The sequence below is a fragment of the Mustela putorius genome, unplaced genomic scaffold (genome assembly GCF_011764305.1).
Source record: "Mustela putorius furo isolate JIRA1106 unplaced genomic scaffold, ASM1176430v1.1 tig00003853_pilon_pilon_pilon, whole genome shotgun sequence".
NCBI classification, from domain to species: domain Eukaryota; kingdom Metazoa; phylum Chordata; class Mammalia; order Carnivora; family Mustelidae; genus Mustela; species Mustela putorius.
The window spans coordinates 47,560,863-47,585,718 of NW_025422005.1; the positions used below are offsets into that span (position 1 = coordinate 47,560,863).

The 24,856-nt window shown below is 41.0% G+C and overlaps 1 protein-coding gene and 1 long non-coding RNA gene across 5 annotated transcripts in view; one reads left to right on the forward strand and one right to left on the reverse strand.

Moving 5' to 3' along the window:
* FGGY (FGGY carbohydrate kinase domain containing) overlaps nt 1-24,856 on the forward strand; it is a 697,591-nt gene that overhangs the window by 190,120 nt on the left and 482,615 nt on the right. The gene's annotated exons all lie outside the window — the stretch shown is intronic.
* LOC101681501 lies at nt 971-20,310 on the reverse strand. Its single transcript, XR_001179219.2, has 5 exons — nt 20,128-20,310; nt 19,706-19,819; nt 4,051-4,151; nt 1,340-1,583; nt 971-1,062 (listed from the first exon to the last, which is right to left on the reverse strand). It is a non-coding gene; the product is annotated as an uncharacterized LOC101681501 (long non-coding RNA).

Consider the following 24,856-nt stretch of genomic DNA (forward strand, 5'->3'; position numbering starts at 1 on the left):
AAAAAGAAACAGAGAGCCAAATGCTTTTGAGGTCCTTGTCCCAGACCACTGCCAGGCTCAGTGGAATGCCTATACTTCGGTTCCATGAGATACTCCTTATTCCTGTAACAGTTTGCCTTCATTCATATAAGCTCGTTCAATTTCCTTTCTGACACTTTTGTTTTTAGGTTTTGGGTTTTTTTTTTTTTTTTAAGATTTTATTTATTGATTTGCCAGAGAGAGAGCAAGAGGAAGAGAGAGAGCACGAGTACACAGGCAGGGGGAGATCCTGATGAGGGACTTTATCCCAAGACCGCGGGATCATGACCTGAGGCGAAGGCAGACACCTGACTGAGCCATCCAGGTGTCCCCTTTTCTGACACTTTCAACCAACAGATCTCTCCCACCGATAAAAAAACGAACACTGCGAGTTCCAGAAGTAGACAGATGAGCCTGTCTGTGAGCAAATAGACAGTAAGCCCCACGGATTTTATTACTCCCTCACTCCTGAAAAGTACAGCAAATCTGACAAAAATACTTTTGACTGCAGATAACAGAATAAAACTAATAAAACTAATAAAAGACAGGCAGCTCCCAGGTCTGTTGCAATCCCTGAGAGTGTCACCAAGCATTCAGCCATCCCCAGCTTCCTGGTTTTCTATCTTGGTGCTTTTGATCATAAAAGGCCACCATAGCTCTTGGCATCCTGACCATTCAGTGGCAAATCGCAAGGGATATGCTTGTCCCCCATTGTATGACAGGCCTGGTTACTTCCTGTCCCACCACTGGCCTCCTTCAAGGCCCATTCGGTAAGCAACTGTGATTTTAGGAGAGAAGCCCAGGATGGAGATGAAAATCTGGGATTGAATCTGAGTCCTCGTTTCTCCTTATACCTCGTTTTACCTCGGAAGAGTCACTGAGGCTTTCTGCTTCTCAATTTCCAACAAAGAGGAAAATAGTTATCCTTAGTGGTTACAAAAAGCAAATGAGATAACATATATAAACGCATCTCGTTTAATACCTTAGAACTTACAAGTTTCTCAAAGAATCTTCCTTTGTTCCTTCCTGCATATCCTACTTCCCCTAGGGGAGAAAGTACAAGAAAGTCAGCTCAGAAAAAACCATGGACATTGCAGTCACAGATGTTATTTTAAGTCCTGACTCTGCCATTATTAATTATCTGACTTCGGCAAATTAATTCTCCTTACTCACTGGCGAATACTTATTGGGCACTTATTACATGCCAGTCACTATCCTGCCTGCTGGGAATACTTGAATGAATAAGAAAGACATAGTTCCTGCTCTTTAAAGCTTATATTCTAATTTGCTCATATGTTAGGTAGAAGTAATAATACTTTACCTTCTATTATTGCTGTAAGGGAAACAATTCATGAAGAATATCCAATGAACAGTAGATGCTCAATAAGTGCTGATTCTCTTCCCTCCTTCCCTTTCTTAGGCATGATAGGACACGGAAAAGGTGTTGGGTTGGATGTCAGAACCTTGGCATTCTCTCCAAGCCCTGCTGTTCACTAGCTGTGTGATCTCAGGTGAATGCCTTAAGCTCTCTGGGTCTCAATTCTGTCCTCCATAAAATAAGAGCACTGTATGAAACAATTCGTAAGGTAATTTTCAGTTTGCATGATATTCTCTATTTCTTTTTTTTTTCATTTCATTTTATTTCTTTTCAGTGTTCCAGAATTCATTGTTTATGCACCACACCCAGCATTCCATGCAATACGTGCCCTCCTTAACACCCACAACCAGGCCCTCCCAACCCCCCCCTCCACTCCAAAACCCTCAGCTTGTTTCTCAGAGTCCACAGATATTCTGTATTTCATAAAAGCAATGGCTCATCATCATGCATCATGGCAGAGTGAGTTTATCAGGATGTGTAATAATTTAAAAACAAATTTATAACTGACATTCATCAAGGACTTACCAGGTCCAAGCCCTATGGTACAACTCTGTGCATTTTGCTTTAACGCCACAATGACTTTAAGAGACAGGTATCATTATCTTCATCTTTTATGAGTAATCTGAGCCTCAGAGGAGTAACTTGACCAGGGTTACCCATCTTGCCAGAGGCAAAAGTGGTATTGGTATCCACAGCTGTCTGAGTCTAGACACAGCTGCCATGAGGCTGTGAGGAGCTTGTTGTAAGACCGTTGAAACATTGTTAGTGATTCCATAAATGAACCAGCCTGTCATGTCAGGAAGGAGTGCCTCCTGCATGGTTGGTCCAGGGCAAGGCACAGACCATAAGTCTGGCCCCCTTCTGCATCCCAGTTCCTATTCCTGCCTCTTGCAGAGCTGCCTCTCCCTGATCCATTTCTGGGGATGGGTCCATGTGATGGATGGGAAACCAAACATTATTGTTCAGGAATGATGTTTTTCAAATTGGACATCTGCTGCTTGTTTATATGGGAGTTTGGCAAGGGTTTCAGTTTGTCATGGTGGTCAGGCCTAGAGAAAATAATTAGGTGGTCATGGCAACCAACATCCCCAGGCACACCACAATGATGCTAAGGAGGGAGCTCTGAATGGTGTCCAGACGTCCGCTCTGCCATGAACGCTCTGGCCTTGGTTCCTAAGCAGGGCCTCTGCAACTTCAGTTCTAAAATTCTCTCAATAAGAGAGTGAAGTATTTAATTCCATACTGAAAAATCTAGGTCCTGAGATCCAACGAGTACTTGGAGAAGTGGCACAGAGACCAAAATTTATATGAATCTGAGGAAGACCAAGGAGGGGTGCAGGTATTCACAAGTAAAATGTCCACTAAGTCCCAGGGATGATGACGTGCTTTATACCATTCCCTCTGTTAAATCCTCACAATGCCCTTTAGTGGCTAGAGCAAGAGCCTAGGCTTAGGGACGTGGACTGACTTGCCTAAGATCCCATAGCTATTTAGTAAATGAACGAGAACTTGAACTTGGCCTGGCTGGCCCTAAAGCTTTGTTACAGCACCCATACTCAGCTGTCATCAAAACCCTTCCTAAGGTTGTTCTCTGCTAAAGGTGGTGTTAGGGCAGCGTGAGAGGTAAGATGAACCAGTCCTGGCGGTCGTGTTATTGGCTCCTGTCCTCTCCCCTCCATTGCCTAACTTGGTGGGATTCAGCCCTTTGATGTATACATAACCAATCCTAGCCTGGGCTCTACAGTTTTCCTCACCCCAGGTATTTTAGATCCATCTTCTCTCTACCGTGCTTCTGGGGAGCCTGAGGTAGTACATTGCAGGTGAGTCTGAGTTCAACTCTGTAACTGTTTGCCTTATTGAAAAAAAAAAAATGACAGAATGTGTAAGATGCGCTCTAATTCCTGGATCATGTATCTTTCCTCTGACTCAGAAGTTGGATTGCTTCTTGCATTGTAGATCTTTGAAAATTTCTGCTCCCCATGGGCCGGTTCAGAAAAATCTCAGCTTTCAGAGTGCCTGGGTGGCTCGGTCAGTTAAGCATCTGACTCCTGATTTGGCAAAGGTCATGATCTCAGGGTTACAAGAGTGAGCCCCTGTCAGGCTCTAGGCTCAGCAAGGAGTCTGCTTGAGAATTCTGTCCTTCTCCCTCTGCCCCTCCCCACCTTGCGCCCACTCTCTCTCTCTCAAATAAATAAATGAAATATTTAAAAAAGAAAAAAATCCCATTCTTCAGTGATTTTTCTCCCCTTCCACTATTCCTGTAATTCTTATAGAGTCTCATGAGATTATTATATACCTTTGTTTGGTGAGGCAAGTTATCTAGCACTCAATGCCCAATATGCTTTAGGAATAGGAAAGTCTAATATTCCCTAATGCAAGAATCAGATGACCTGCCTTTCAGTCCCCTTTCTGCCACTAATCAGCCCTGTGACCTTGGGAAGTCACTAGAATTTTGACATGAGTGAAAAAAGAGGTCAAACTACTGCTGGAATTTTACTTGAAGTCTTTCAATGTTAAGATTTGGTAATTCAAGCTTTCCTTCACATAAACAAAATCTCAGTTTCCAATGGAAAGTTAAAATTGTTCAACCTGCTCCTCACTTCACAATAAACAGTGTCACCTCTCAAGCTGATACAAATTCATAGACTTCCTACCTTGGGCTTTTGGGTTTTCCACCTCACATTTCCTGGGTTCTCAGGAGATCATCTCTGGGTTTTCTGAGAGTTGTCTTTTTTTCACTTCTGATGGGTAAATGCTGGGTAAAGGACAAGTAGAGATGATGGTGCCAATGAAGAAAGTAAACAAGTTAAATGATACTTGTAAGAGAGTGAAAGCAAGCATTGGCTGGGTCAGCCTGCCCTCATTATTACTACATTCCACCGTGTTTCGGCTACACTCAATGAGGGCAGAATAGGAAGAACACAGCCTGCAGATCTGGCTCTATCAATGTCAGTAGCTGCTTGATCTTGGGCAAGTCATGTAACCCCACCAAGCATCAGTGTCTTTTTCCATTAAATGCAGATAATGACATCTTGAGAGTTGTTGTGAGGATCAGTGATGAGATAGACAAAACATGGGGCATTGCAATTTAGAGGTGCATATTGATATATTTATAGATGCATTGACCTGATATCTGGCATCTTCTTCAAAGTAATTGGGGCGATGGTCAACTGATTTTTGACAAGGGAGCCAAGACAATGCAAGAGTCTTTTGATTATTCTCTTCAACAAATAGTGTGGAGGCAACTGGATATCCACATGAAAAGAATGAAGTAGGACCCCTATCACACCATCTATAAAAAGTAACTCAAAATGGATCAAACTCCTAAATATAAGGTCTAAAACTATAAAACTCTTAGAAGAACACATGGGTGTGAACCTTTGTGATCTTGAATGAGGCAACTGTTACTTAACTAGAACACCACAAATATAGCAACAAGAGAAAACAATAGGTTAACTTGGACTTTTTTAGAGTTAAGAACATTTGTGCTTCAAAGGACATGATCCAGAAAGAGAAAAAATGACCTGCAGAGTGGAAGAAAATACTGAGAAATTGTATATCTGATAAGGGCCTTCTATATTGACTATATAAAGAACTTTTGCATCTCAATAATAAAAAGATAAACAACCTAATTAAAAAAGGGTAAATGATCTGAATAGGTATTTTTCTAAAAAAAGAGAAACAAATGACTGATAAGCACATGAAGAAAAAGCTCAACATCCCTTAGCCATTAGGGAAATGTGAATTAAAACAACAAGGATACAGAATTATTATTAGGGCAGTATAAATACTCTGTATGATACTCTAATGATGAATATATGTCATTAGACATTTGTCCAAATGCATAGAATGTACAATATAAGAATGAACTAATGCAAACTTTGGGGGATTGTTATATGTCAATACAGATGCATCAGTTGTAACAAATGCACTGCTCTGGAGGAGAATGTTAATAATTGAGATGCATTGCATGTATGAGGACAGAAGGTATATGGGGAATTATACCTTCCTCTTAATTTTGAGAAACTAAAACCACACTAAAAAATGAAAGCCTTAAGAAAATTTTTAAAAATTAAAAATTGAAAAATAAATAAAACTAATAAAAAGAGTTGGGGAAGGGGCATCTAGGTGGCTCAGTCGGTTAAGCATCTGCCTTCAGATCAGGTCATGATCCTGGGGTCTTGGGATCCAGCCCCACATTGGGCTCCCTGTTCAACGAGGAGCCTGCTTCTCCCTCTCCCCACTCATGCTTTCTTTGTCTCTCTCAAATAAATAAATACAATCTTTTAAAAAAGTGTTGGGGAAGATGTGGAGAAATTGGCATCCTTATACACTGCTGGTGGGAATGTAAAATCATGCAGCTGCTATGAAAACCCATCTGGCAATTTTTCAAAAAGTCGACTATAGGGTTATTGTGCAACCCAGAAATGCCTCTCCTAGGTATATACCAAAGAGAAATGAAAGCATATATCCACTGGTACAAGAATGCTCTTGTACACCAATGTTCTTAGTAGCATTATTTAAAATAGTTAAAAAGATGGAACTCAAACATCCATCAACTGATGAATAGAAAATGTACTAGATGTATACAGTGGAGTATAATTGGGCAATAAGATGAAATGAAGTATTGATATATGCTACAAGATGCATGAACCCCAAAAGCATTATGCTAAGTAAAAGAAGCTAGTCACAGAAAATTACATATTGTATAATTTCATGTATATGAAATATCTGTAACAGGCAATTTCCTAACAGGCAAAGCAGATGAGTGGTTGCTCTGGGGTAGGGGGGAGGGGGATGCAGGGCCAGAAGGTGATAGATGAGGTTTCTTTTTGGGGTGACAAAATGTCCTAAAATCAATTGTGATGATGGTTGCACAATTCTATGAATATACTAAAAACCATTGTGTTGCATGCTTTAAATAGGTGAATTGTACAGTATGTGAGTTATGTCTCAGTAACATTGTTATTTGAAACAATGATAACATGGGCTGGAGGGTTTGGGAAAGAGTGAGAGAGAAAACAGTGGAAACAAGATCAGGATTTGATTGTGGTGAAGCTGGTTGACAGGTGCACAGGAGTTCATTACACGATTTTTCCTACTTTTGTAGGGACAAATTTTCTATAATAAAATTCATTTTATTTTGAAATTTTCTATAATAAAAATAAATTTAAATAAATGAAACAGTAAGACATATCTGACTGGCAATAAGTGGCACTATTATTATTCACAGAACCAAGTGGTGAATTTGAGAATTTAAGCATATTCCCCTAAATAACCCACTGTCCCTCTGACAGTGTTTCTTTAACTTGCCTAAATTCCTTTTGCAGGAATTTAGGCAAGTTGTGCAACTCAGAGAATGTCTTTTGCAGGAGTCAACACTCTTCTCCCCATCATGGCTCCATGGGCACAGACACACAGTTGGGCACAGACATGAAACTGGCCTCTAACCCCTGACTCATTCCCTTCATCTCCTCGTGGCCAATCAGTCACCCACTCTGGCCAATTTTCCTTCTGAATGATGGGATCTTATCTTTGCCCACCTTTCATAGCCATCACCACCTACCTAAACTAGGGCCTTGAAAGATTCTACCAAGGCTACAGCAACAGCTGGTCCTCCCACAGCCTCTCCTTGTTGCCACTCCGGAGTCTTACACCCTTCTATCCTACACAGCAGATTCTTTGTGTGTATATCCTTACATGTTTGTCTCCCCTGCTAAAAAATTTACAGGCTGTCTATTTCTTATGGCATGAACTCTTCATTTTTCTATCTGGATTCCTATCATCCAACGTTACCCTGTGAATCCAAACTTCTTTCTCACCATTTCATAATTTGTACTCAGTGCCCTGCTGTAACTTCCATCCTCTGTGTTCATATAGGCATACATGTGCTTCAAGGGATGTGAAGCTTTTTTTTTTTTTTTAAGATTTATTTATTTATTTTAGAGAGAGAAAGCATGAGTGGGAGGGGGCCGAGGGACAGGGAGAGAGAATCTCAAGTGGGCACCATGCTGAGCCCAGAGCCTGATGCAGGGCTTGAACTCAAGACCCTGAGTTCATGACCTGAGCAGAAACCAAGTTAGAGGCTTAACCAACTGCACCACCCATGTGCTCCAAGTAAGATGAATCTTAATTAGTCTTAGACAATTATGTTATTCCCTTTTTCTTCCCAGGGATTGATTTAAGAATGAGCATGTGATGAAATGCTGAGCAGTAATGCATGATAGGAGGTCTACTGGGGAAAGTACTTCTTGGGAAAAAAAAAATATTGCTCACAAAAAGACATGGAAGAACAGACAGGTCCTTTCCTCCTGCCTCCACTCCAGACATCTGGGCACTGAGGGACAAAATGTAATGCCCAGAATTGCTGCAGCCCTCTTATCACCATGAAGAGAAATCTATGAGAATGAGAGCAATGCCTCTGAGCTGGACCCAAACAGGCACTGAAGTGCTCAATTAAATCAATCCCAGAACTGAGCTACTTCTGCACATCTATTATATGACATCTAGATGTCTATATTGTATGAGGAAATTTTACTTGAAGTCCTAAAACTTTGTGGGCCATCTCATTCTAGAGCCCCTCTGACTTGGTTAGGAGTCAGACTCTGATTTCTAAGTTTCTCTCTGCCACTTATTAGGTCTGTGAATTTGGCAAGTTACACACCTTTTGTAGTCCAGTGCTTTTCAAATTTTGGTCTGCAGCAGAATCAGCAGGGGAGTTTGTTAAAACATAAATCATTGAACACCACCCCCCAGAGATTCTTATTCACTGGTTTTGTGGCAGAGCTGGAGAATTTCCATTGTTAACCAAGTTTCCCAAATAAAACTGTTGCTTGGAGGACAGTGTGTTGAATACCAGTGGCCCAGGGTGTAAGTGCCTCCATCCATGAAGTGGACATGAGAGCATTCTTCAGTAGGTTTTATGAGAATTAAACATGATAATAAAGATACAGTTGTTGGCACAGTGCCTGGCCACAATTACGGCTCGGAGATGGTAGCTCTTTGTATTAACTAGTGAAAATGTTACTCCTGCAGTTGTTCTTAGTTTGTACAAATCCCAGATACAGATTCATTCCTCTGGAGTCCTGGGGCCTTGTGTAGCCAGCTTTCCCAGACAAAAGAGCCAAAAGAAACCTGTTGACTGGAGATATTAACTAGGTGACTGTGGGGGGGATGACATGAGTGATTTGCTGGGATTATGGAAAATCATCCGATATACTGCTGGGTAGAGAAGCAGACGGGAGGAAACATGGCCTTCACTTATCAGCCCTCCATTAAGATGGTTTGTAGTGTGTCTCAGCATTATCCAAATGATTAAAGAGGTGAGACCTTGTAGGGCGGAGTTGGGAATGAGACTGGCCGGTGGGCTTTAAAGGACGAAAGGCAATAAAAGATTAGTTATTAAATAAATGAAGTTCAGGAAATGATCCAATGTCTTGGGGGTATTCAATCACAGGAGACAAGAAGCTTCTAACCTTGCAGAGTCTAAAAAAAAAAAAAAAAATTCACAGAGACACACACCACCTCCAGCATGCCATTCTCCTGCTGTCACTTGGGGTAAGGAGAAATTAAGAACACCAAGCTGGATTCTTTTAAAATTGCCATGAATTCTTTTCCTAGAATTCCCCATAGATCTTACTTTTTTTTCCCCCTTCCCAGCAGTAAAGAAATGTGTCTTTGGCTGTTGTTGCTGATATCTACTGTGAACATAGCCATTTATTTAGTCCTTAATATGTACCAGACGCCATGCTATGCATTTACCTCCACCGTTTCTTTTAATCTCTTTAACAAATCTACGGTGTAGAATCTGTTTTTAAGTCTTTTACAGGTGAGTAAACAGGTTCAAAAACAGTGAAGTGGTATATGGGGTCATCTGGTTAGGAAAACTGATTTTTAACCTGGACCCAAATAGCATTTTAACTTTTCAAGTAATATGTACCTCTCTTTCACACTTCGTTCTTCCCAGGAGGTCAGGTAGGTATTAATATTCCTGTTTTAGAAAGAGGGACCTGGAAATTTGGAGCACTTCCATGACATGTCCAAATGTCACCAAGGGTAGGAAGTTGTGAAACCAGAGCTGGAGTTAGAATACTCTGTATGCTATGTCACACCATCTTTGGAAATCACTCAGAATTGTTTTTTTAAAGATAATTTACATGATATACATATTTCTAATTCCTTTCTCATTGATCAATGAGATAAAAGAGATTCCAAAATCTTTTCTCATTCCACTTTTTTTTTTTAAACAGAGTTCACCTTCATTTTACTTTTCCTTCCCTCTCTTATTTCTATTTCCATCTCCTCCCATTTCCAGAGTTAGGAATCACCTCCCCACACAGCTCTTCTTCAGACTCAGCTGTGAATTTCTATGGCTCTAGAGAGCCTGAAGGGCTAAGTCATAGGGCTTTCTTCTTCTTTGTCCCCGCCTCCTTTTAATTAGTCCTCACCTCCTGTAACTTTCAAAAGGTCAGATATTATTATCTTCCTGTTAATGATGAGGACATTGGGTCAACAGAAAGGTTTAAAAGCATCCAATATTATGACTTTAGTCAGTGTTCTTTCTGGTTTTAAAGTCTGTGTTCTTTATAAGGTTTTACGTTGTGTTGGCTAGAGGTCTAACCTTAAGAGTCATGATCTATTCAGGATCCACTAAAGACCTAGTTGATCTTGGGTGCCTGGGTGTCTCAGTGGGTTAAGCCTCTGCCTTTGGCTCAGGTCATGATCTCAGGGTCTTGGAATTGAGTCCCACATCAGGCTCTCTGCTCAGCAGAGAGCCTGCTTCCCCCTTTCTCTTTGCCTACTTGTGATTTCCCTCTCTGTGTGTCAAATAAATAAATAAAATAAATTCTTAAAAAAAAAAAAAAGACCTAGTTGATCTTAAGCAAATTTCTTCTTTTCTCTAGTCTCAGTTTCCTCTTTTGTATAACAAAATTTCTTTAAAGTTTGGCAATTACATTGTGAAGATACCAATAAAAGTAAATTATATATACATACACACACACACACACATACTTCTAAAATTTTATAGTTTTAGCTGTTACCTTCAGATCTTAGATCCATTTTGAGTTAATCTTTGTGTATGGTGTATAGATCCAACTTTTGGGGGGGGTTGGATATCCAATTTTCTAAACATTATTTGTTGAAAAATCTGTCCTTTCCCCCATTGAATGGTCTTGGCACTGTCGTTGAAAATCATTTTCCATATAGGTGAGGATTTATTGTCATATCAATGCCCCATTGATCATGCCAGTACCTCGCTGTTTTGATTACCATAGCTTTGTAATAAGCTTTAAAATCAGAAAGTGTGAAATCTCTAATTTTGTTCTTTTTTTCCCCCAAGATTGTTTTGACTATTGCAGGTCCCTTGAGATTTTATACGGATTTTAGAAAGGGTGTGTCCATTTCTAGCAATGGGATTTTAACAGGAATTGCATTAAATCTATAGATGGCTTTGGGTAGTACTGACATCTTAACAATACTAAGTTTTCCCTTCCATTAACACAAGATGTCTTTCCATTACTTGTGTCTTCTTTAATTCTTTCATGAGTATTTTGCAGTTTTCAGTGTGCAATTCTTTGGCAGGCTTGATTAAATTTATTCCTAAGTATTTCATCTGTTTTGATGGTGTTACCTTAATTTTCTGTTCAGATTGTTCATTGTTAATGTATAGAAATGCAACTGATTTTTTGCATGTCGATTTTGTATTCTGTAACTTAGCTGAGTCATTTACTAGCTATAATAGGGGATTGTTGTAGAATCTTTAGGATTTTCTCCCTATAAAATTATGTCATCTGGGAACAGAGACAATTTTACATCTGCCTTTCCAATTTGGATGCCTTTTATTTCTTTTTCTTGCCCAATTACTCTGGTTAGGACTTTCACTATTATGCTGAATAGAAAGCAGGCTAAAACAGGCATGTTTGTCCTGATCACAGAGGGAAAGCTTTCATTTCAGTTTTGCACCACTGAATACCATGTTAGTTGTAGGTTTTTCATATATGGTCCTTATTATGTTAAAGCAGCTTCCTTACAAGAGTAGACTTTTGAGTGAAGATTTATAATTTTTAAAGATACTTCAGCTGTTAAGTAGAGAATGGTTGGGGTAGGGGTCAGATGATAATAAGGAGACCCTCTTAGAAGCTGTTCTAGTAGTTTAAGGGAAAGATGATATAGTCCTGAATTAGAGAATTATCAGAAAGCATGGGAGGAAGAACAATTAAAAGAAACTTTTAGGAAGTAATGTTAGTAAATCTTACATTATTGATTTAATATATTAGGAAGGGAAGGGTCAAGGATGTTTTCCATTTTTCTGATTTGGGAAGTAGGACAAAGAAAACCCTGAAGGATAGTTTTGTGAGAAAAGATGATGAATTAGTTGAAGATCAGGTGCATAGGGACAGGCAGTTAGAAGATTCAAAAGCATGAAGAAAAAGGTATGAACTGGAGGTGAAAGTTGTAAAGTATTTCTACCCAGGTGATGGTCAAAACCATATGTGTGGATGAGTTGAGCAGAGGTTACCAAAACCAGTGCTTAAAGGGGCCAGGCAGGTAACAACCACTGAATGAGACTTGATGCAGTACTCTAGGGAAAACCTAGGTCCTGGGGCAACTGACCATACTTGCTCTGCTGTAAGATTTTCCAATGTAATCAACCAAGCAAAGACTGCTGGTTTGTACGCAGACCCTGTCATGTCCCATTGTTCTCGCTCATAAACCTAAAGGAATAGGTCCATAATCTTTTTTATTTTTTAAGATTTTATTTATTTATTTATTTATTTGACAGAGAGAGAGAGAGATCACAAGTAGGCAGAGAGGCAGGCGGGGGCGGTTGGCGGGGGGAACAGGCTTCTTGCTGAGCAGAGAGCCTGATGGGGGGGCTTGATCCCAGGACCCTGAGATCATGACCTGAGCTGAAGGCAGATGCTTAACCCACTGAGCCACCCAGGTGACCTGTAATCTGTCCATAGTCTTCATGGACTTTCAGGGAACATGACTGACCAGTAGGGAAGCAATTAGAGTTAAGAGACACCCCTTGCCTTCCTCCTAACACACTTGACATCATTCCACAGAGGCAGATGTGGCTCCAGCTGCAATTGGCTCTGTTCTTTGCTCTGTTTCTTCCCAGCATTACTCAGAGCAGTGGCTGCTGAGAGCTCAAATTTGGGAGCCTGGGGGTCCTTAATAGGAGACAGCCAAGACATTGTAAGACCAAGGCCAGCAGACCTGGCTTGTTTTCCAGAGCCTGGAAGCATAGTCTTTCAGAATATCATAGCGATGACCTACTGAAGGCTTGGCTTCGTATGCATGGAATATTTGGAAAGAAGAGGCTATTTTTGTTGTTGTTTTTATACATAAATAACAAAATATGACTTTTCAGCCCTGAGAGAGGTCTCTGCAGCCAGAATAGGAAGACTCCTCCTCCCACCCCCCACTGGGGTGAGTTTCTGAAGCCAGTTCTTACACGAGCCTGAAACTCCAAGGGGACTTGGGCTGAGCAGCTAAAGGTCAGCATCTTTGTTCCTGTTTTTTTCTATGAATGGCAGGCCAACTAGGGCAGGAAATTGAGATAACTGGCCTCAGTTGTTGAGGCTGTTTGTCTGAAACGCTAAGTGAAGAAACTTAGCAAGTCTGTGATTTTGTCTCTTTGATGGCTCTGTGAACCAGGATGGAGATTTTAGGAAGCTCTTTCCAGTGGCAGAAATGATCAGCTCCATTTAACAACCAGGAAGCAAACACATTCATCCTTCAAAACTTGGCTCAGATGTTACTTCCTGCATCCAGACCTTTGCCTATCTCATTCCTTTGGGTCCCCATAACATTTACTTCTGTTGTGAGCCTAACTAGACCACACTTCGAACTTTTCAAAAGCAGGAAAATTATATTTCACTTCATATATCAGCTCCAGGGACAAGTGAGGTGCCTCAGGCACACACAGCACTTGAATAGATTAATGAATGACTTTATTATCCCATTAATCCACTGTTCCTTCCTCACACCGTCTACTTCCCATGGCTTTATAGAACCTTCTTTCTTTTAGCAATTGTATTTCTTTCCTAGGACTGTTATAAAAAGTACCACACACTAGGTAGCTTAAACAATAGGAATGTCTGGGGGCTAGAAGTATATGATCAAGGTGTCCCAGGACTGGTTCTTTCTGAGGGCAGAAATGGAGACTGTTCCATGCCTCCCTCTTAGCTTCTAGTGGTTTGTTGGCAACCGTATTCCTTGTCTTGTAGACACACTGCTCTGCCTTCATGTTCACATGGCATACTCCCTGTGTACATGTCTAAATTTCCCCTTTTAATAAGGACACCAGTCATACTGGATTTGGGGCCCACTCTACTCCAATATGGCCTTCTTTTAATTTTATCTCAACCAAATTTCTTTCCAAATAAGACCATGTTCTTAGGTATTGGAAGTTAGGATCTCAAATGATGAATTTGGAGAAAACACAACTCAACTCTAACAGACATATTTTATAACTAATGATTTTCGTAGCACCCTCCGTACTCATGGCCTTCTTCGTATCAAGGATTGTACTCTGTTCTTCTCAAAAGGCTGAGGTGTCTTAGAAGGAGCTCTGCTCTAGAAGAATAAGTCATTCCTACTCTCTGACCTCAGTTTTCTCTAATGTAAACTGCAAAATTAGAGGAAACATCCTCCAGGTCACTCCCCACTCTGAGATTCTTGGATTTTTTTTCTGGGAATCAATAGCCCTGCGCCTGCTGACTTTTCCCATCGTTTTTCTTCTGTCTTTAACTAGCAGCACACTTCAACATCAGTACATTTATTACCCTTGTTACTGATCAATGGCATTTCTCATTCCTATTCAGTAATTTGAATAATCTTATATAGTTTGTCAGTCTTTTTGTTATTGTTGCTGGGCATGAAGGTACAATCATAATTGAATTAATAATAACCTTGAGGAAGGTGTTATCCAAGAAGTCTGAAAGGAGTTCCCACTCAGGTGTACAGTGATGTTCTAGCCTTCCCTGGCTTCCTGTCACATTACAGAATAGCTAGGTCTGGTATCTGTCTCTATCTCTGTGTGGCCTGAGCTCATTTTGCTCAGCTCTATCAACCATCTCTTTCCTTCATGCCCATTTCTCTAGCCACATCATCTGTCTCTGTGTGCATGATCACTACTAATATCTATTCCTGCTTTCATGCCTTTGTTTTTAATATTCTTTACTCCTGGCATATGACATTTTTCTGTTATCTCCTACCCATGTATCAAGATCCAGCTGAAATGCTAATTCTTCCATAAAGCCTTCTCTTACCTCCCCAGGCCAAAGAACTCACTCTCTTCTCTAGAGCTGCCATTGCACTGCAGGCAGACCTTTTTTTTTTTTTTTTTGCATTTAATCTCTTTCTACTTTGTACCATTGTTATCTGCAGAGCACTCAGCTTTGCCACTTTTCACCTCCAACTCTGAGTAAAGAAATGAACTCTTAGGTCTCTTTATTCATTTGCCAAGTGGGAACCATGATGCCCAGTATCTGAAGTAGTTATGAGAATTATTAAAACAATAAATGTGAAGTACAGGAACACAGTAGGTGCATAATAAATATTAGTTCTCTCTCCTCCATTCCCTATGTCAGGTTTTGTATTTGATCATTTCTGCATCCCCTGTCCCCCTCTAGAATAGACCTGGCATTTGCCAGATGCTTAATAAGGGTGGATGACAAATTGAATAAACTGTAGAGAAAATTTGAGAATATTCAATTTGGGCTATTACTTTCAGGCAAACAATACCAGAGTTTAGTCTTCATGGTCCAAAAACATGATCTAATTAGTAAACAAAGGAATATTTTTCTCTAGCCCCCTGCATATAATCTTCCAAACCCCTGCCCCAAGCACATGTTCCTTTATTCCTACTCAGATACTCAAAATGTTACAACAAACTGCCTCATGGTTACTATATCCAGGCCTGCCTTTCTCCCTGGACTTACTTATTCTGTGTATTTTCTCTTTCTTTCCTTGTCCATCAAAATTTACCTGCTCCCTGTGCTAATCACTTGGGGATCCAGTTATCATAGAAAAGTCTTTATCTGGCGGCAAGAAGGGCTTAATGGTGTGGTGTGGTGTGGTGGCAAGCCTCTAACATGGTCCCTAATTATCCTCACTTTCTGACACTCATACCCTTATGCAAAGCCTTCTCCTATTGAACAAGAATGACTTGGATGATCCATAAAATATTGAGAAAGTGACAGTGTAACATCCAAGGTGAGGTCATAAAACACACTGCTGCTTCTACCTTGGGCTCTTGGATTGCTCACACTGGAGGGGGCCAGCTACCCTGTTGTCAGGACGCTAGGGCAGCCTTGTGGATAGACTCATATGGGGAAACACTGGGGCTTTCTACCAACAGCCAACTCCAATTTGCCAATTCTAGGAGACCATCTGAGAGGGGACCCTCTAGCCCCAGTAAACCCTTAGACTCTAGCTCAGACCAACATCTGATTCAATCACATTGGAGACTTTAAGTTTGAACCACCAGCCAAGGTATGCCCCAATTCCTCACCTACAAAAACTGTGAGAGATAGTTAATAGGTACTTCTGTTTTAGGCCTCTGTGTTTGGAGAGGATGTGTTGCATAACAATAGATACCTAATACCTTGGGTTATCCAGAAGCTATTGATTCTTTCTTTCCAAAGAATGAGAGTATATCCCTGGATTCCAGGATATACAGGCCCAATAAGGGAGATTAAAAGCGCATAGAACTATCAAAGTCTCTCAGGGTTCCACAAATTAAATCAATCAGTTGAGTGTCCGACTCTTGGTTTTGGCTCCCGTCATGATCTCAGGGTCATGAAATCGAACCCCATGTCAAGTTCCATGCTCAGCTCAATTTCTGCTTGAGACTCTCTCTCCCTCTCCCTTTACCCCCAACACGTGTGCTCTCTCTCATAAATAAATAAATCTTAGTTAAAAAATAAGAAATACTTCCACTATCTTCTTCATGACAGATCTAGAAAAAGTGAACATGTACAAATCTGAACACCGAGAAATTCCAGTCACCCTTATGTACTCAACAGAAATGCATTCACCAAAGACACATGTGAGAATGTTTGTAGAAGCATTATTGAAAATAGCCAAAACCCAGAAACCACCCAAATGTCCATTGAGATCAATAGACTGTAGTATATTCACCGAAACGCAGTATGGCAGAGAGTGATTTGACCAAAGCCACAACTACATGCAACAATATGGAGGAATGTCTCAATCTTTCCATAGAGTAAAACAAAGCCAGATGTAAGACTATCGGTATGTGATCCTACTTCTATAAAGTATAAAAAGATAAAATTAATCTATAATGTAAGATAGTAGTTATTCTCAGACAGGGTAATGAAGGAGCATCTGGGGTGCTGGTAATGTTCTGGTTCTCCATTTGAGTGCCGATGACATGAGCACGATTCCTTTTGGAAAAATGAGTGAGCTATATGCTTATGATTCATGCACTTTTCTTTTTTCTTTTTTAAGATTTTATTTATTTATTTGAGAGAGCCTCTCTTACTCAAAATCTAGCATATGTACCCACCCTAATTTTGCTTACCAAACCACTCAGAGTTTTCTTGTATTCCTTCTGTACAAGTTACTTGGCTTCTAATTTTTGATATTAGATCTTATCTTAATGACTTCAGGTCTCTCAAACACACAGACAACATTCAAAACCTATTAGTGCTTCCTTAGGTCAAATCAAAAGGTGCAAGCATACTGAAAAGTCATCCAAATGCAGACTACAGGACTCCTCACAAATTACTGGCATCACGGTTAAACTATTTATTTATTTATTTATTTATCTCATTTATTTACATGAGAGGGGGGAGGATCAGAGGGAGAAGCAGACTCTCCGCTGAGCAGGGAGCCGGATACAGGACTTGATTCCAGGACTCTAGGATCATAACCTGAGCTGCAGGCAGTTGCTTAACCAACGGAGCCACTCAGGCGCCCTCATGCACTTTTCTGTATCTACATTACACTTCCATAAACAATTAATTTTGAAAAATTATCTTAACAACTTCTCTTTTTTGAAGTAAGTATAGCTGAGAGCAGTACAAGCTTAGGAAGGATTATTCTTCATATTAAGGCAGAGGATGGAAAATTCCTGTCCTGCCATTAACTAGTGCTGGCGCTCATTTGCCTCATAAAAAATAACAGTTAATATTGATTATGTACCAACTAAACCTGCAACATGAGTGTGACAAATAAGTATGGCATTTTATTTATGTTCAAAATAATTTTTTGAGACAGATCGTGTAATATTCATTTTATAAATGTGGACCAGAAGTCAAGAAAATAGAGTAACTCATGCAGAGTTTCAATGTGTATCGATGACGTAGGCTGCATTTAAACCTAGACCTCTGGCTTCTAAGTATTTACTTTTTTCAACAATGCTGTGATCCCACTGAAAAGAGGCAGGTAACTAGGTAACACTTATGTTCCTCTAGTACAAAACTAAGATCTGTGCAAGTATAAATCTATATTGCCTTTGTATATAGGTTTGTAGAAACACACACAATGTCTATATGTGTTTGGGTGTATGTGAGTGTTCATGTAGTGGGTTGTGTGGCTAAGATTCTGTCTCCTTAGTGCCAAGATCTAGGAGGAAACTAAAAAATATGAAGATTCACTGGGATGGTTCCAAATATTTGATTTTTGGCTTTGGGTGATTCAAGCATCTGAATAACTTTGCTCTTATTTTCGTCCAGAGATTTACTCAGTACAGATAGAGCCTCTCTTACTCAGAGACCCAAGGGGTGAATTGATCAGTACTCATCTTCCTGATGCTTTCCTTTGGATTGTTAGGGAAGAGAGAAACCTGTTTCACATAGCCCATTGTGGGGGCTCCCCACACCCTCCCTCATGCAGATAGTTTTACAGGAAGTGGTAATTCATGGAGACACATGAGCAAACACCTTGATCAATGGCTATTAGCTTGGCCCTTGGAAAGCAGACAGCTGGGTCCCCGTGCGAGAGACTACTCTATGGGATGCAGCCTCAGAGGGACTAATAGTGTCCCCTTTGTAGCTTATAACACAGTATAACATGGACACTTTTTATTGGATCCTCACCACAAATATGTAAGGTAGGTGTTGACTTTATTCCCATTTCGAGAATCCAAGTCTTCAATAAGTGTCTTGTTCATGTTAATAAGTGACACAGAGCCAAATGCTTTTCATCATTCCTGGTCTCGCTGGACAAGGAACTACATGGAAACGAGGCCAAGGAAGGGATTCCTTCTAGAGGTCTTTTCACCATTCTTCTAGAACAACAAAATTAGGAGTTCAAGTGTAGTCCTCGTCTATAAGAAGGTATAATAATACAGGGATTTCAGCAAACTTACTTTAAATCAACTTAACTTTCTGAGCATTTTTGCCAACTTTGGTTCAAATTGGAATTATAGGACTGCCTTATGCCTATCACCTAGGCTATGCCCATCCAAGTAACATTTTAATAAAATTAGTGGCCTACAGCACATTTTATGTTCTTGTTGGAACCTTACAGCAAACCGAGAAATAGTTTTGTTTTTTCCATTTTGTACAGATGGAGAAACTGAGGCTCAAAAAGGTTAAGGAACTTGCCCGTAGTGTCCTAATAAATAACTGAGACCCTCTACATCAAAAATGCATTCTGTGTCTGGTACTTTTGACGTGTGCAATGAAGAATTATTTACTATTTTCAATGGTAGGTTGGCACTTAAATTGAAGCCTCCCGGCTGTAAATCTACTATTCTACTTGGCCTCTGTCCTGTAGCTTTCCCTCTTAGATCTCCTTGTCCCTGAGGCTTCCTTGGCAATCTAACCAGTAATTATGATGGCATCACTGACATGGTGCTTTCTACATGCTTCCATTTATTAATTTGTGTCCATGCCCTCCAGCCAAAGACCACCAGGAACACATCTATAATGAAACACTGGGTTGCTTGACTCATTGCAAGGAGGGAGACCACACATCCCAAGGAACCATGGAGTGTTGCCGTAGAGGATGTTAAAAGGGACCTATAGGATGAAAGTCAGTGCCCGGTGATTTTGGGGAGGGTTTGAAGGAGGCAGGGCTTACTCTGTATAATTTTGATTGGATATCTCAATGAATCTTATCCAGAAAGAGGGAATAATAGAAAGCTAAAGAAGTAATTAGTAAAGTGGTAACATCACTCATACTAGCTGGGAGGGGGGACTTTTAGTATTTTTGTGGTTCGCACAGTGATTGTTTTTGTATGTGCTTGGAAAAAAAGGCTACCTTTGGGTGGGGGGTGTCTTACTTATGAGATTATTTATGTTTAGCAAGAGAAACACCACAGCCTACCTGCAAATGCTAGGCCAGCAACTAACACCACCAAAGCCCTGCTTTCGTTCTGAGGTCAGTTCACAGATGTTGGGGTCTGCTTTTCTCCTTCTTTATCTAATCTTCACATCGAATCTGTGATTGAAAAAAAAAAAAAATCTGTGCTTGAGCTCTATTAGGATCCTAGATGAGGAACTTGAGACACGGAGGGTTTAACTGGCCAATGAGAGCCCAGGCAGTATGGCCTCAAGAATTCCCTCCTGACTGCTAGGATACTCCACCTCTCTAGTTATTTCCCCGGGGCCTCATCCTATCTGTAAACCCTTGACATTTGATCCCAGTGGGACACTCCCACCTACTTTTAACTACGTGCTGTGGATTCTCTAGCTTGCCTGGACACTCAGGTGGCTGGATTCTATAGATCCATAGTGATGCGGACTTACCCTCTGGAAAGCAGCTGGAATTCCTCACCTGATAACCTCCCAGGACCATTCATTCACTGCCATCCCAAACGCTCTGGAAACCTGCTCTGCCTGTTTAATTGGACTCCCCACTCTTGCCCTCACATTCCTTTGGGTGTCCTCCCCACCCTGGTGAATGAGGCTTATTTCTGGAGGGGCTAGACAAAAGGCCTGCTCAACCCCTTGCACCTATTGTGACATCCTAAAAGAATCTGTTTAAGGCCCCCAGGGTGTTAGCTGCTGCCTGCAAGCTTGCAGGCAGAGAGGTATAGAGGAAGGAGCTAGCTGAGACCCCAGTTAATGGTTATATGACTACCAGGCAAGTTACTTAATCTTTTGGAGTTTCATCAGCTATACTATTAAGAGCACCAGTGACCAACTCAAAGTATTGGGAAGGTCAGATAAGACTTTTTTTTTTTTTTTTTTTTTTTTTTGGTGGAAACTGAGGAAGTGATTAAGTTTCCCATCTGGGGTGATACAGAGAAGACAAGAGAGAACAAACAAGGAAGGATGAGAGAAGCTATAAACTGTCCTGAGCAGGCCAAACTCTCTAGAACTATTTATCTTCCTATTGTATACACAGCTCCTGCCAATGTGAGGTTCACTGGAGAATTTCCATCTCTGATGGGCTTACGAATGCAAAATGTTGATTGTAATGGAAAAAGTATTAGAGTTAGCATCAGGGTATCTGAGTTCTAGATCTGGTGCCACCATTTTCTGTCCTTGGGTAAATCACTTGACCTCCATCTTTTTCTCCTCTCTCTCCTCAGTGGCAGAAGGGAAGTTCTATAAACCAAAGGTTGAGCACTTTAATTTAGTCCTTACCACAACCCTCTCCAGTACGTAATATTATTATGCACATTTTACAGAAGAGGAAACCCAGGATAAGAGTGGTCAAGGGGGTTGTCCAAAAATACACAACCATGAGAGGCGAGGTTGTGAAGCCAGGCAGCCAGACTCTAGAACCTGTGGTCTCAACCTCTACTGTGAGCAATGCTTCCACTTGCCCCCCCTGCTTTCTTACAGACAGCTCTGAGGATCAAATGGGCCCATGGGTGTGCCGGGATATGCTTTAACTGTGGGATGCACTGCAGAGACGTGATAGTTTCTCACTTCCTGTAGTTTTGAAGGGCAGCATTAGCACAGAAGTCCTGAGCTTGGATGTTTTCAGAAAGGCAGATTTCAGCTCAAAGTGAAGACAGTTCTTCCACAGTGAGTGCTCCTAAGTGAGATGCGCTGTCTGAGGCAGGAAGCAAACCCCAGCAAAAGAAACACGTGCCCAGACAAGAAAGCAGTGGAGGGTTTCTTTCATCACCTGTGTTAACTGAAGGTCGTGGTACAGGGCTCTGCTAGGGTAGAAGTGGGGTACCTCTCTTCCTCTTTTCTTTTCATGTTAGATGCTCCCTAGCCACTGTTTCCCCTTCAGATTCTGTGAATTCTTGTTTCTGTGAGGTTGCTGGAGCCCCACTTGACCTGAAGGTCCTTTGCCAACTTCATCACAGCCTCTGGGGCAGGGGTGGATATGCGGGAAAACATTTTTCCTGAACTCTGGCTCAGAGTCCTTCAACATCTGTGGAAAACAAGGGAGTTTACCACACAACCCTCTCACAATCAAGTACTCAATTAATGCTTGGCTCCCCAGAATGACCTTTCTCAAGAAAAATACCACTTAAAACTTTTTTTTTTTCGCCTCTCTCCATCTTTCTGAGAGAGGAGTTCTGAGGCCAACCACTGAGAAAGAGCTTTTGGTTCCCCCCTGAAAACTGTTGTTCTAATACCCTGGCCAAAGCATGCAGAATGGACCACTGAGCGTCCCCTGGCATGACCTCCACACTCCCTGGGTGGGGATAGAACAAGGACTGAGATGAAAAGCTAGCAAGAGAGCAATAGCTCCTTTATGGATTTCTCTGTCACAGCTTCACCCTAAGAGGACAGGAGAGCCATGTTTTCCCAGGAACAGCAGGAGATGGTATATGCATGAAAAGAAAGACAGGCAAATAGAGATGGAGAGAGAGACAGACAAGCACTATGACACTATTAGGAATTTTACACCCCTTTGAGATCTGGAACCCTCTGATTCAAAGTGTGGTCCACAGACCACCAGTATCACCAACAGCTATGAGCTTGAGCTTGTCTGAAATGCAGAATCCCAGGCCATACTGCAGACTGAATCAAATACTTTACCTCATCAAGTCCCTGAAGCAATTCTCAGGCAAATTAAAGCTTAAGAAGCACTGATCTAGGTAAGATTGCTTCACAACTCCTAGGTATGTTCCATGGAAGTCAAAATCTCTTCCCAAATTGTCCATTAATTACCAGCGAGCTCACTCTCTCAGGGGCACCCCTGGAACATCTGCTTCCCCTACATAGGACGGTATATGGCTGACTTTGCCCTCCTGTGCTCCTGTTTCAGTCTGCTTCACATCAGACCAGATGGAAGACTTAATTCCTTCTTCAGTTTATACCAAAAAACAACTCATACAGAGCATTTGTGTATATGTGTGTAGGAAATGTTCCCAAATTCGCTACATAGTGGGAATGGGACAAAACAACCACTGAAACCACTTTCTACTGAGTGATAGACCACAGAGCAGTGGGAGTCCTTCCCTGGCCCCTCTCCCCAGGTGTTTTCCAGTTCACCCGTGACTCTGGGTCACTGGTGCCTTTCCTCTCTTCTATCCCCATTTCTACCAGGAGCAAAACTCCCCTCACTTTTTCATACAGAGCAGGAATGACATCCCTTCTGTTGTTTTCACACTATGTTCTCAGGATCTTCCTTCTGTCCTCTATGTCGAAAAAAGACAATTCCTCACACCCATGTTCATAGCAGCACCATTTACAATGCCAAAGAGGCAGAAGCAGTCCAAGTAGTCATGGACAGATGAATGGATAAATAACATGTGGTACATACAATACAATAGGATGTTGTCCAGCCCATCAAAAGGAAAGATCTTCTGATGTATGCTACTGCATAGATGAACCTTGAGGATACTGTGCTAATGAAATAAGCCCATCAACAAAAGATAAATATGGTATGATCCCATTGATATGAATTATCCCAAGTAGTCTAATTCAAGGAGACAGAGATTAGAACAGTGGTTGTCAGGGGCTGGGGGAAGGGGGAAAGGGGGAGGAGTTGTTTAATGAGGGCTAGGTTTCAGTTGCAAGATAAAACAGTTCTAGAGCTGGGTTGACCACAATTAGAGCAGTGCCCAAATCCTCCCCGACCTGAATCCCAGGAGGTGCTGGTCTCCTAAAGGGATGTAGCTGAAGCCTTATAGGACAAGTGTTCACCTCATAGGAAAGGAAGATCTGGAGGGGAGTCTTGCCTCAGTCATTCCAGTATATAAAATGGCAGGAAACTCACTTCATGTTCTGGGTTCCCTCTGGAGTGTTTTTCACTTCCTCATGACCTTCCTACAGGAATCTACAGGAGTGAATGGCTAGCAGCAACTGGCCCCACTCTGTACACTGTAACCCCACCCCTTAGCTGCATTTGACCAGACTGGGGAAAGGCCCCTGAGTCAAAGCTGTTTCAATCAGGGTCCCCTCTGGAGTAAAGGGGAATCTGAACAGAGAGAAGGATAAGGTCAATCTCTTCTATGGTTGGCATGATAACTTGTGGGCTTGGACGCTGTGGGAGGCTGCCACACACAAACCATTTGCACTGAGCAGCTGAGAAAGCCAGACTCAGAGAGAAAAGACAGAGGCAGCCCAACAGCCAAGTGGAGAAAAGGGGAGAGAAGGAGAAGCACCATTTCTCAGGTTCAGGGTAGCCCTCTTCTCCCCAGTTCCTATCATTCTTGGAGATTTTCCCCAAGGCTTGCTCATGAGCTTGGTTCCCTAAATCACCCTGTATCTGAAAATGAAATTTCTTTCTTTAGCTGAAGCCAGATCCATTTGGTTTCTGTTGCTTGCCACCAAAGCAATGTTGAAAAATTCCCATTCACCATTTTGAACCTGAGTTTACTTTGGCTGAAAAATCAAGATAGTGATGCTAAGTCACTGAATTATTGCAAGAACAAAATGACTATTTTTTAAAATGCCATAAAAATGGAAAGGACTATTATATCAGAAGGGAGATAACACGGATGGAGCAAAATGGATTAGACAGAAGTTTTGTTCTGACTTTTTGAAATATTGGTTTAAAAATAAGAAAAATAATGATAGGAGCTATTTGGGAATATATCCTAAAATATCCAACCGTTTTCTAAGTATGTTATACATACTAATTCCTTTAATATTCATATCAACCTGGTTTTGCATGAGTTCTATTCTATTACCCCATTTTGCAGATGAGGAAACTTAGATACAAGAGAAGTTGAATAACTGGTCAAGATCACATAATACTTGATGGCAAAGTAATACTTCTGGCTTTTATACCTGTTTCTTCATCTGTAAAATGGCACAAATGATGGATACCCCAGAGTTGTGCTTAGAGAATTAACTAAAAATATCCTCACAATGTATATGACACACAGTAGTTGATTTGGTGAATCTCTTTCATTAGAAAACTCATCATAAATCTATTTCCTTACTGAAATGCAAATGAAGAAAATAAAACATGCAACTACGAAGAGGTAACTTTTAAATAAATAAATAAAAGGCAATTCTGTTTACACAGCAAGAAATGGTCTCATAAAACTTCTAAGCCCAAGTGGGGAGTAGGCTTGAAAAGATGTAGACTGGATGAATGGAACAGGGCATAAGG